Source organism: Paramisgurnus dabryanus, chromosome 10 (assembly GCF_030506205.2).
Source record: "Paramisgurnus dabryanus chromosome 10, PD_genome_1.1, whole genome shotgun sequence".
NCBI lineage: Eukaryota > Metazoa > Chordata > Actinopteri > Cypriniformes > Cobitidae > Paramisgurnus > Paramisgurnus dabryanus.
In genome coordinates, this window is record NC_133346.1 from 40,190,469 (window position 1) to 40,202,935 (window position 12,467).

At 35.2% G+C, this 12,467-nt stretch overlaps 2 long non-coding RNA genes across 9 annotated transcripts; one reads left to right on the forward strand and one right to left on the reverse strand.

Annotated features, from left to right (window-relative positions):
- Positions 1 to 427: 427 nt before the first annotated feature.
- On the reverse strand, positions 428 to 10,089 carry LOC135718146 (uncharacterized). 3 transcript variants are annotated; one of them, XR_010520591.2, is made up of 9 exons: positions 9,752 to 10,089; positions 9,007 to 9,091; positions 8,668 to 8,750; positions 8,482 to 8,560; positions 7,524 to 7,589; positions 5,017 to 5,961; positions 3,926 to 4,026; positions 2,499 to 2,584; positions 428 to 1,865 (listed from the first exon to the last, which is right to left on the reverse strand). It is a non-coding gene; the product is annotated as an uncharacterized lncRNA (long non-coding RNA). The 3 variants fall into 3 exon arrangements; XR_010520590.2 differs by having other exon boundaries at positions 8,668 to 8,722; positions 9,007 to 9,112; XR_010520589.2 differs by having other exon boundaries at positions 9,007 to 9,112.
- Positions 3,031 to 10,662, forward strand: LOC135718147 (uncharacterized). 6 transcript variants are annotated; one of them, XR_010520592.2, is made up of 10 exons: positions 3,031 to 3,538; positions 5,629 to 5,689; positions 5,815 to 5,974; positions 7,542 to 7,601; positions 7,698 to 7,742; positions 8,500 to 8,577; positions 8,688 to 8,741; positions 8,980 to 9,155; positions 9,266 to 9,367; positions 10,029 to 10,078. It is a non-coding gene; the product is annotated as an uncharacterized lncRNA (long non-coding RNA). The 6 variants fall into 6 exon arrangements; XR_012337844.1 differs by having other exon boundaries at positions 3,031 to 3,333; positions 3,442 to 3,538; positions 5,629 to 5,974; XR_012337846.1 differs by lacking the exon at positions 3,031 to 3,538 and adding an exon at positions 4,041 to 4,534.
- The last annotated feature ends 1,805 nt before the right edge of the window (positions 10,663 to 12,467 follow it).

Here is a 12,467-nt window from a genome sequence, read left to right on the forward strand (position 1 = left end):
CTTGTAAAGATCTTTACATCTGCTGACGATCGTCTTTGAATAATACGTCTTCCATATCTCTACAAGACGTATTTAAGATCTTAAAAAATTCTAAATCCTACCTGCCTGCAATGCATCTCCGTTTGGTCTTGAATCCGATCAAACGCAGACGAATCAGCAAAGACCTCCAACTCATTTCATTTTTTTAATAAATGTCTTGTTTAATTGTTTTAAAAATATAGTCAACATGTTTTTAAGGGTTGGCATTAATTTTGAAGCAAAAAATATAATTAAATATAATTAATAAAAGCCCATATCACGTATAATAAAAAACAATGTAGACATTTTGCGTTTAATCCAAAACGTTAAAAAGGCACTTACCGTAGATAAAGCACCATGCACAAGAAAAGGTGATCTCATACTCTTTCTGACTACAAAATATTAACAAATACAAAACACACAAGAACATCATTGCCAACAGCCACTGCCCCTCTGACTGTTTTATCAGTCTGAAATGAAAAAAGTTATACATTTAATTAAATAAAACAATTGCCAACAAGCTGATTATCTTAAGGTGACCCTGCTTACTGCAATTCCTGCTTATTATAATTACTGGGTGTGACTCACATTAAGTGTGTTTGTCAACAGTTATATATCTAAGCTTGAAACTTTTGATAGTTTTTGACCCCACGCCATCCATTGAAATTGTGTAACACACCTTGCATTTTTACAACATTTAGTTTTAAAAAATCATCTGAACAAACTCTGAGCAAACCAAAGGTGATATTAAGAATGTTTATATAGATGAAGAAACCTCATAAAAAATTGAAAACACAATACACAATCATTTGACCAGGTTTAATCCAGCATCACAGCATGAATTATATTGACTAGTTTGTTTACCAAATTTGAATAAAATGTTTAACCTATGTGTTAATATGATTACAGCCACAGTGTAACAAAATACTGCAAAGCTATTGATCAAGTTCTCATTACATTACTTCAGAAGACCCAAAGCTGATCAGGACACTTTAAGAGCACTGTAACGTAGTAACCGCTGAAAGAACCATGTAATACTGTGAATATAATGACAAACTGTTCCATAACACTTAGATGTGACTTTAATTACAATACAACATACTCTCTCTCATACTCAGGGTTTTTAAACTGTGGGTGAAGACCCACCTGTGGGTCGCACCGTAAGATAGTGAGTGTTGCATTGTAGTAATGGTTTGTCCAATTAATTATTAGCAATGGTTTTGATATACTATAAGATTACACCTGTCTAAAGCCCATAATACACGGCACGATTTTTGGCTGTCCCAGATGAAAGATTACCAATCGTGAAACAATCGTGGAGATTTCTGTGATCGTGGCTCTTAATTGGTGGTCCTATCTCATACAGTGTGAGAGGTTTAAAGACGTCTGTTTTCCCAGTCCTGGGACCAAAGACACCTACGATAGTTTTATGACAGTGTAAGAAGTTCAGCATGATCATCGCACATCAACAATGTGTTTGCTTCTACGATCTGCAAACCTGTATTTGTTTACCACTAGCGCATGCTGATGACGGATGTCGCAGCTTCAGATGCAATAGGTGTCTTCATCGACAGTCTACTGCTGAAGTTTAAACAATCCTTGTCACACAGTGTGATAAGGTCTTATTGGATTGCAAAAATCCTGCTGTGTATCCTGGGCTTAATATGTTGTGGAATGAAAAGTTTGGAAACCCCTGCTTAACACAAAGTCTCATTTAAAGTTTATAAGAACTTTTGCAATAGACCGACTCTAAACGAAACTGATGGCAGATGAGGTGTTGGGATGACAATGGGCCAGAGTTGAATCTTTGCATCTTAGCAGATCACAGGCAGGTTTCTCCTGAAATGCTGCATTAAGAAAAGAAAGGAAAAGATGTTAGAACATTTTTAAGGAAATTTAAATAATTCTCACAATCAATATTGGACTATAAACAATAAATTATTACCAATGCAATAACATGCAAACAGACCTGTCAACCACCTTAATAATAGATACTACGCGGTAGGCATGGGCTGGTTACCAGTTTTAAGGTACACCGTGGTTTTAAACAGTCAAGGTTACAAAACCACTAAAATGGTCTGTGAAACCGTCTCCAAGGTATGAACTGTATTTATACAAAATTCATTAAGTCATGTGATTGATTTGATGTTTACATGTAATATACATTTCGAAAATATTATATATAATATTATTTAAAGGCTTTATTTTTACCTGCCATTTAAAAATAAAAAAATTTAGTGTAGCAATGGGAATACCGCAACACTGTGAAACCGTGGTATTTTTGCTAAAGGTAATCATACCGCCAGAATCTTATACTGGCCCATGCCTACTAAGCGGTTGTACCATGTGTTAGAAACATCAAGATTCTCAAATTTTTAGGGCTAGCGCAATACCACAGTTTTGGCTATTCTTCATGTTCTCTAGGGCAGTTATTTTGCCCCAGTGACAGAAACAGCGACAGTAATCAAATAATTCATCACCTTATCTACATGTGGGTAGAGGCCCACAGGTGAAGGAAGATTTTTGGCCTGCACTTTCACAGCTGGTAAACATGGATTGTGGTGGGCTAGTGACAGAATGAAGAAGATCAGTTTAAAATGTGCTTTACAACCAGAGGTTGCATTATTTTGACAGACAAGGGCTGTAAAAAAATTGTCAAAATCAATAATAATATGAGCCAACAGCCAAACAATAACAACTAAACTCAATCAACTATCTTAATCTGCCTGAACTCAAATCTTGTGGTCTATAAAGTGGGAGTTTATCTGTGTGTAATTCAACCATCATGTTAGACTGAAGGAATTGCAGTTATCATTAGATTTCCCGACAGCACTGGACAAATGACTTCTCACACTCAGTGTGACTTGAGACAAAGGATAAACAAAGACATTGAGTATGTTTACATGCACATAAGAGGACAATTATCTTATTATGATATTATAAAAATCAGCTTATTACATTAACATGTTTCAAGCGTTTTAATTTACTTTTATTTGTGCAGTTTATCTATCACAGGTGGAGACATACGCACATACGAAACGGCAAAAAAGACGTTAAAATCTGGTTTAAGAGCAAAAAAACTACCTGTGCCAATCAGTTTTTGCCATTTATGGGCTTTACCCTATAAAAGAAAACCATTTTATGCATTTAAATGACCTTACACGTTATCAGTTTATTAAGCGTTTAGACTATGTAGACACACTCACTGTGCACTAAAATTAAAAAAATTGGTTAACACGACCACTCGTAGTGGCTTCACTCAGAGGTTGGAGAAGACAACCGGTGGACTAAACATCAAGCCTCTGCACGATTCAGGTAAGTGGAATAAAATACATTGTAAATAAACATTATTAAAACAGATTGTGAAGTCATTCATTCAAAACTTGCTATGACCTAAGCCTAAATGACTTAATTTCTTTTTAGAATTAAGACAACCTTAGCAGGAGAGCCCCAGCAGTAACTTTCTCTCAAGCAGATGAGCAATAAGTTGCTTTGTATGAACACCACCCTAACAATCAAGGTAAAAGAGCATTAAACATTAAAGGTATTGCGGAGAATTTAGGTTTTCCGGGTGGATCATCAAGACTATTGGTCCTCCTAGTTGTCAATCTGGAGTGTTGGGCAATTGCATTTTTTTTAAAAAGCGGAGACGGCGTTTCTTTTCTAAAATTCGAGAAAATCCTCCGCTACACCTTTAAGTGGAACATTTCTATAGCATGCTGCTTATAGCTAGTGAGAAAGATAATCTAATTGATCTACCATGCATATTCTTCAAATAACTTAACAGAATAACTGATGTATAATATAATTTAATATGTACATTATTAATAATAATTGTTAATAATATTTAATATTTGTGAAATTATATACTTGTGAATTCATTATATTTGCAATGTTTATACATTACCTGTTTTTAGGTAAACAGATTATCCATCAGTGGGTGCCTCAAGGTCGGCTCTGTAAATACTGTATTCTGTATGTTTCCGAGCACACGTTTTCCAGGACACACTAATATTAAACAGAAAAACAACATAAATCAGTGTTAAACACAAACAAATTTTAGGTAAATTAAATAAGGTTTTCATTTTCAATCAATATAAAAGAAATAAACGCAATAAAAAACAATGTCAGTGACGTAATAAATATGTGTAAATTTACACGCATCATTTATTAAGCATTATAAAAAAATCCAGCAATATGATTAAACTTTGGTTATTTTTTATTATCCCTGCATTCAAATGGTTGCAGGTTGGAGCAGGAAGTTAACCCTTCTGTCGCGCAAGCGCGAGCATAGACAGTGGTCGCGAGGCCATTCGTACGTCACGTGAGCGCCATTTTCATGATATGACCGTTTTTCCTCAGGCACACTTCAACATTTTCTTCGCATTTAACATCATTATTAACATGTAAATAATATAATTCGTAATGATAACGTTTATGTTAATTTATAATATGTTTTTTTTTTTATTGTTGGCTTTAAGTTAATTTGTCTGTCAGACTCAGTTTGTTCGTGTTGGTAAGTAACTTAACGTACGTTATTAACGTTACGCTAGCCTTTTGTCATGTATGTGTTGTTAGAAACTGATAAAAATACGAATTAATTTACAGATATAAATAACTTTATAGCTAATACAACTGATAAAATATATTAACTTAATTATCAAACCACTTCGCTATAAAACTTTAAGGCTTCTTGTGAATACCGGTCGTTTACATAACGTTAACTTACTCCAAGCAAGTCGGACGGGAAGATTGATACATTTTATAACTCAAGTAACTTTAAGTTAAACAGGGGCTGGTCTAGGCTAACTTAGCAAATGTTTACCCCACCACCGCTGAGAAAACGGTTACATGTTCAACGTGCCTTGCCTTCAGGATTTGCAGCTCGATTTTGGCTTGCATTGATAAACGTTACAAACAAACAAACCAAAAAAAGAATGATCATATACGACAATCAATCTTTAGATCCACTACATGCATAACATGTTGGTTACTTACCTCTACTGATGAAACTCCTTCGTCAGCGTTGTAACTTCACATGTTGGTTTTGGTAAATCACACGAGGCCAAAGATCGAGGTGAAAAAGAGAAATAAATCGTTCTGCGATCGTTTAACGCGATGAGACACGAAGCCTTAAAAGCCACAGGCTACTCCAGCCCAAAGATTAGTGTAGCCCTTGTGTCCGGCTTCACGTGGCTTAGCCTTAACCAGTATGACATCACAGTACCGCGTGATTACACTGTTTCGTGGGCTTTTGAATCACTCTCGCGGTACTTCAATGTCTGCGCATGTGTGCCTGAAGTCAATCACTCATGCTTGTAACAGGGGTAGCGTTTGTGCGCTCAGTGATTTAGGGTGTTACAAAACAATATTATTACATGAATATTATCAATTAGTATTGTAATAAAGCTTTTTAAATGTTTGTTAATGATTAAGTGTCATTAACAAACTCTGATTTAAAACATCAATATATATGCTACGTAAATTTTCCTTAAATCATCAAAACATCCAAATTCAATGAAACAAAAACAACAACAATGTATTTAAGATGAGACACATTCAGCATTTATAATTTTTTCTCTCTTTTTTGTTTGACTTTGTTTTCTACAGTAGCCTGTTAACAGTAGACCAAAGGTATGATGATCAATTATAAATGCAATATGGTTGAAAGGTCAGTAAACAAACAACAAAAAGGTAATTTCTTAATAGAATGTCTATACATTTTTTGCTTTTGTTACATATTTCATACATCAAAATCATTAAACGTTAATAATTATGTATTCCAACTTGTTGCAGCTTGACAAAAATGTAGCTTGAAGGAGAAGGGACTGCTGAGTAACAAAGTCCTGGTATGCAGACGACGATACTATTACACTGACAAGAGTGTAATGATGATGGAGACACAAGCCAGAGAAAGGGGGGACCAAACACCAGGCCAGAATTCTGCATGAGTCAGGTAAGCATAATGAGTTACAGCAGTGGTTCTCAATTCTGTTCATGGAGTCCCACTGCTCTGTGCATTCTGTATGTCTCTTTGATTTGACAGACTGAGGCTGCGTCCAAATATCACTTTGTGCATCCTATCGTGCATCATGTTCTGGATGTAAAGCATGAGACTTTTAATTGTATGTTAACATTTCTATGGTGTTCACTGCATTATTGTTATGCATTTTGTGAAACATCTGCAACATTGTGTCGTTTATTTAGGGACTACTGAATAAATAATACACTTTAATAAAGCTACATACTCAAAACAAAGAGCTTTTTTACAGGAGCAAAGAATTCTGCATCTAAAAGTTTGATATAAGCAAATGTTCATTTCAGAGTGTTCATTTTATTTACAGAAAAACTTAAAAATGTTAAATATAAATTAAAAGTAGTAAATAAAACACAAATACGTTTTGGTGCAAATTGCTGGCACTACCTGGATTGAAATTTTTACCCATGCTAAGTGTGTCCCATCGGATGAATAATTCTACATGCACGCTTGGGATCTTCACGCCCACTAGAATACTTAGGCCAAATACAAAAAAAACCGTAATGTAAGTAGTCTAGTGCAAAGACAACAAGTGTGAACATTTGGACACAGCCTCAGTTCAGTTCATGAAGATCTCTACTAATGAGCTGATGATTTGAATAAGGTGTGTTAAATAAGGAAGACATACAAAATGTAAATAGCAGAGGACCTCAAGGAACAATGTTTAGGTACAGTTACACTGTATAAAACATTAACTAAACAGACAAATTATTTGTCATAGCTTCAATAAACAAAAGAATGTCACCTGCATAGTAGTGTACCCCACTACACTTGGTCTCTGCAACAGTCCAGTTTAGTTCATGGTAGGGGGCATATTTAGAAACATAAATATTTTCAAATTATCTGCGACCCTTACAAAGACACTAATTTCCCACAGCCAGCAACAGCACAATGTTTGTCTGACATCACAATCTTACTGTTATTAAAACTTTATGATTGTCAACAACTACTACTTTAGACTGAACACCAGTGGGCGGAGCCAACGATATAATGATGTGCTGTGTCTTTCTGTGGGGGAGGTCAAATGAAAATTAATTTAGCTAGTGACATCACTACTCCAGCCATTTTACATTCATAAAAGAAGAATGCTGTCTGCGATTCACTTAGTTTCCATGATTGCAAAAACCTTTATCGAAGTACATATACAATTGTTTAAGTGTCATAATTAAAACATGCCTAAATTGGCAGTGACCCTGGCTTAAGTCGATACAAAACTCAAGTGCAAATCATGACACTCATATTAACTGTAGTTTTGCAAATTATTGTAACACCGATATCAGATATGAATAGAGTGTCTTATGTAAATATAAAAAGATCAGAACAAAAAATGAATATAGTCAAAAAAATATGATCTGTGCATTAAGATTTGCATTGTAAATGCAGTCTTATTGTTACAAAAAAACTTGGTTATTGCTGGAATCATGAATGGTCTGAATAGGATTTGAGTTTGTTTACTTGTGAAACTTACCTGCACCACCATTTACAGATCCAGTGGGTGCAGATCATCATACAGATGGTTCAAGTGTGGATCCACCTAATATTCAAGGTAAAAGAGCATTTGTTCACAGCATTATCTAAGAAAACATATCACTAGATATTACATATTAGATGTTAATGTCTGACTCTGATCCATACGAAACAGATTTTCTGTCCTGGGACACTCGGCTAACCATCAAGAAAGAACACAGTAGGTTAACAAGAATCTGACCTCACGTTTGATCATTACAAAATTATGGCAGTACATTACACATTTAAGGACTGTTATTCCTCTGGCTGATTTAAAAATACCCAAAAGTTCTTAAAAAGAAGCAGCCCTAGTTATTTTGGCTTGTTAAACATAAACTATATAGACATAACTATTGCGACACCTCCTTCTAATAAACAGGTTTAAATACTTTACTTATTTCCATGAGCACAAATCTTAATGCTACAGCATATGATATTCTAGAAAAACCGTTTGATGCTAAATTTATAGCAAGAGTTTTGGCAGGGCCCTTTTCAATACCAACTTAAGAATGACCCTACAAACTAAGTAAGGTTCAAACAGAAAATTAGTGATTCAGTCTGGTGTGGAAGAACTTTGACTGCTCTGAATAGACCTTAACTCAGCTAACACCTTTGATATGACTCAAAGGTTTTTAGCCAAAAACTCATCACCTAAACCTATCAATGACTTGTACAAGAAGCTGTAGTCATTTCGGAACAGAAAAAGGCACTTACAAAACTGTTGCAACAAAAATCAAAATTCTTTGTAGTGGTATTATATGGTATAGCATTTTTATTTGTTTTGATTGGACATACTGGAATAAATAAACATGTTTATTAGAATGAGGCCTCCCAATACTTTTGTCTAGTGTTTTTGCCACAGACAGGGTAACGCAATCCTTAGAGTGTGCTTCTTTGTAAATGTGACAAATGAAAATGACCTGATCCATCATTTCCAGCTCCAGTGGGCATCCTTTATCCATCCAGACCCTCATACAGATGGTTGGAGTTTTGATTCACCTAAAGTACCATGCAAGGTAAGAGAGCATTTGTTGACATAATTAGGAAGAAAACATAAACGCATTGTTCATGGCATTTAAATACAACATAACACTGTTTAATACTACCTTTTCTGTTCAATCCATAGAGCACTCATTTTCCCTCTTGAGACCATGGTGTGACCTGCAAGGTCGAATGGAGAGTAAGTTGCCTAAAAAAAAATAAAAATAAATGTATTTAAAATTGTCATTAGCTAAACATCAACATGTCTGAGGCAGATGCAGGTCTGATAATCTGTCCAACATTCAAAACCTCACAGTAAATCTACAGTCTTGAGTACTGTTTTAAATCAATGTATACATATGCTCATTATGAATTTTAATAAAAAATACTAAATGTATATAAAAAGCCTCAATTCAATTATTTTTTTGATATTGCAGCTGTAAGCGAGACAATCTTGGAGTCACCTGCATTCACTGGTCCAGTTGTTAGTCCAATTACAGATGGAGATTATAGAAGAGGATGATGTCTTTTCTCCAACATCTTTCTAGACTGATAAAAGATCTAGACAGGCTTGAACAAAAGTTAACAGACAGAGGGGCTTATATAGAGAATGGTAAGAACCATTTTATCCGTCAAACTTTTTACCAATTATTGTAAACATAAACAATATTATAGGGCTTAATTTGTTTTAAACATTACTTCAATGTACTGTATCTGTTTAAGGTGAGCAGCTACACATAAAAGAAGAACATGGAGAATCTGCCCAGAGGTGTTAACCAGCAATGCAGCTATACAACTAAAGTGATGCAGGCGGAAACAATGTGTGTATGTTATGTCCAAATGTTGTTATGTTCAAATGTTTTACAATATACTTAAACAGATGGACCTGTCATTATTGCATTAGTCAAGTACAACTGAGTAGGTTAAGTTTACATATCAACGTCAATAAATATATATAAATAAATATCAGTCTTGACAGCAAACATAATAATGTTAAATAAAATAATAATTACAGCTTTTTAAGAAATTTACACGGGCTCAAACTATCAGTGAAATTAACTATCAAAAACCTAAAATAACCACAGACACGTGAATAAAATATCTAACGTGAACTAGCTAGTTACTGTACATACATTGCTAATTATCAACGAAATTTCTAGTTAACTGATCCCACACCCAGCATTATTAAAATGTATTATTACTACATACCTTAAACAAATGTCCCCTTAAATCGCCAGACCAGGACAGGTTTCTTTCTTGCCCTTCTTCTTTTGCATTGCGACGTCGATATAAGTGCATGGTGTGGTGTAGCACGAATTTAACACAAAGACGCTCATATTAATAATATACACGATATTGACGATTAATACGGATGATTTTCTCTTTGTTTGACATTCTAATCAGAGTTATATTGAGGAAACAAAGAAAACATATGACATAGTTTGTAAAATTCATTTTTCCTTATTTTTGTAATGGTTTCTTTTAGAATGCAGCTGCTGCAGATGAAGAATCCGTCCGTCTACCACTGAAGGAGACACGGAAAATCGGGAAAAGATGTTCTTTGCCCGAGGAAGCATTTGATTAATTTAAAGATATTGTGTTTCTTTGTATGTTATAGAAAAACGTTGCTTTTTTTGCATACACTCGTGTAAATATGCATCTTATGAATGTTTTCCATTGTCTAATTTTAATAAATTTTACGCAATCAACTGCCTGTTTTATTGAAAATACTGTTTTAATTGTTGTCAATGTTGATATATTGTAATAATGTGTATAACTGTGTAGAAGATGTAGTTTAGAGCAATTTATTTTTAATGATCTTTTAATCGTCTTTTAAAGCTCTCAGAAACATCTTAGAAAGAGCTCAATTAAAGCTCTTATAAAGATCTTTTAAAGATCTAAGAAACATCTTGGAAATATCTTAGAAACATCTGCTAACCATCATTCTAAATATCAAGCGTCTTGAAAAGATCTTAAAAGCGTCTTCAAAACGGCTGGGCTCGTACGTCTCAGATATGTAATTCATATGGGCAAACGACCTTTATAATACGTTTTCCAGACGGAATGGAAATCTGAGTGATTACCTCGCAGATACGTATCTGAGACGTACGTGTGCTATCTGGGTAGTTACCTCAGGTTAAGTATCCCAACGTAGAAACAGAAAAGCAAATACAAAAAATAAGCAAAGCTGCTGTTCATAGCTTGTTTTAGGAAGTGACTAGTTAATAAGTTATTTATGACTAAATGCAAAATTACAAGATGCAAGTATGTCTGTTACTGTTTTGCTTGACCCCAAAGGAGTTCAAGAAGTCTGTCAACATAAGTCCTAAAGCATCATTTTCACCAAAAGTTTTCTGTTTTGATTTATTTTGGATTGTTTAACTCACAGTATCGAATTGGTTATGTACCATCTCTGTATAAAAATAATATTACTGCTCTATGTGTAACTGCATAGCAAGCAACATGATGATATACTTATTATACACTTATATTGAGATTAGTGAGTTGCATACATAGTAGGGATGGGCATTCGATTAAGTTTTCTTTGTCGATCGTCGGGAGAATTAACGATCGACTATCGATTAATCATTAATATTTTTATAATAAAATTTGTTATTTAACTTTTATACTTAAAAAATGCAATGAATACAAATATACAGCGTGCTTTTCCTCGATGAGACCTTTATTACAAGATCAACTTGTGGCAGACAGTTAAACTATGTTTCAAACATATATGTGCATGCATGTGCGGTGCTCTAAAGCAGCGGAACCTGCAGCTGCGAGCCAGCGTTCTTAAACAGAGACCTCATTAGTTCCAAAAAAAAAAACAGATTCATGTTTAACATTAAATTAAACAAAAAACATAATACTTAGATCTGAAAGGTTTTGTCAAAATGTAACTCAAAATTATTCAAGCCAGAAGAAAGTGCAAGATATTAGCCTTCCTAACATTAGGCAGGGATGTGATTTTTCCGGATTAATCCGGAATTCCGGATTTTCCGACCTGAAAATGTGACCTACGTGAATCATGCAGATATGTAAAAAAATAATAATAAGGGGGGAGGGGGGTATCTCACAGCCGTCGCCATGGTAACCCGGGACGGAACCACAATCGCCGTCCCCGCACAACAGGGCCACACCGGTGGCAGATGACAAAGAGATGCATTTTCCTTCCTTTCCAAGTATCAACAAGGACGTGTTTCTGACCGTTCGCAAATGGCGGATGGCGAAGTATGATTGTATTCACCAATCAGACCCGATCGTTTATCTCCTCTCTTCTCCTCATTTGCGACGTTTGGCTGTCACTCGTAGTGATGGTCAACCCGGATCTTTTAAAGGATTCGGGTTATTCTGAGTCACTCACTAATATGATCCGGGTTGTGCGAGTCACTCGAGTCACTTGAGTCACTTCCAATTCCAATCGCTAAATCATACTAATGCCAACCAAGCAACTCAGATCACGCATGCAGCTACGAGTCTACGACTCCTCTGCTCGCAAAAAACGGCTGGGGAACTCGTAAAAAACATGCATGTCCATGGTAACATTATCAATAACATAATTGTAAAAGTTCGGTGTGTTTAGTTTCATTTCATAATGACAAATATATCAACACCACGTTTAGAAGATGTCATGCTTTTTTGACTTGGATGTGAGAGGAACGTGTCCTGTTTCAGATTGACTTAAAAGATCCACGATAGGTTTCGGTTAATGCAGCCACACAGTCACTCATCCACGCAAGAACATGATCTTGTGATTGAGTCCCAGACAGAGACGCCCGCTCCTGCACGGGTCCTGTGAGTGAACCACTCGCGTCACTCTGAGTGACTCAGTCAACAAGAGGAGCTGTGTATGTTCAATTCAATTCAATTCAATTTTATTTATATAGCGCTTTTCACAATTGTTAATTGTTGCAAAGCAGCTTTA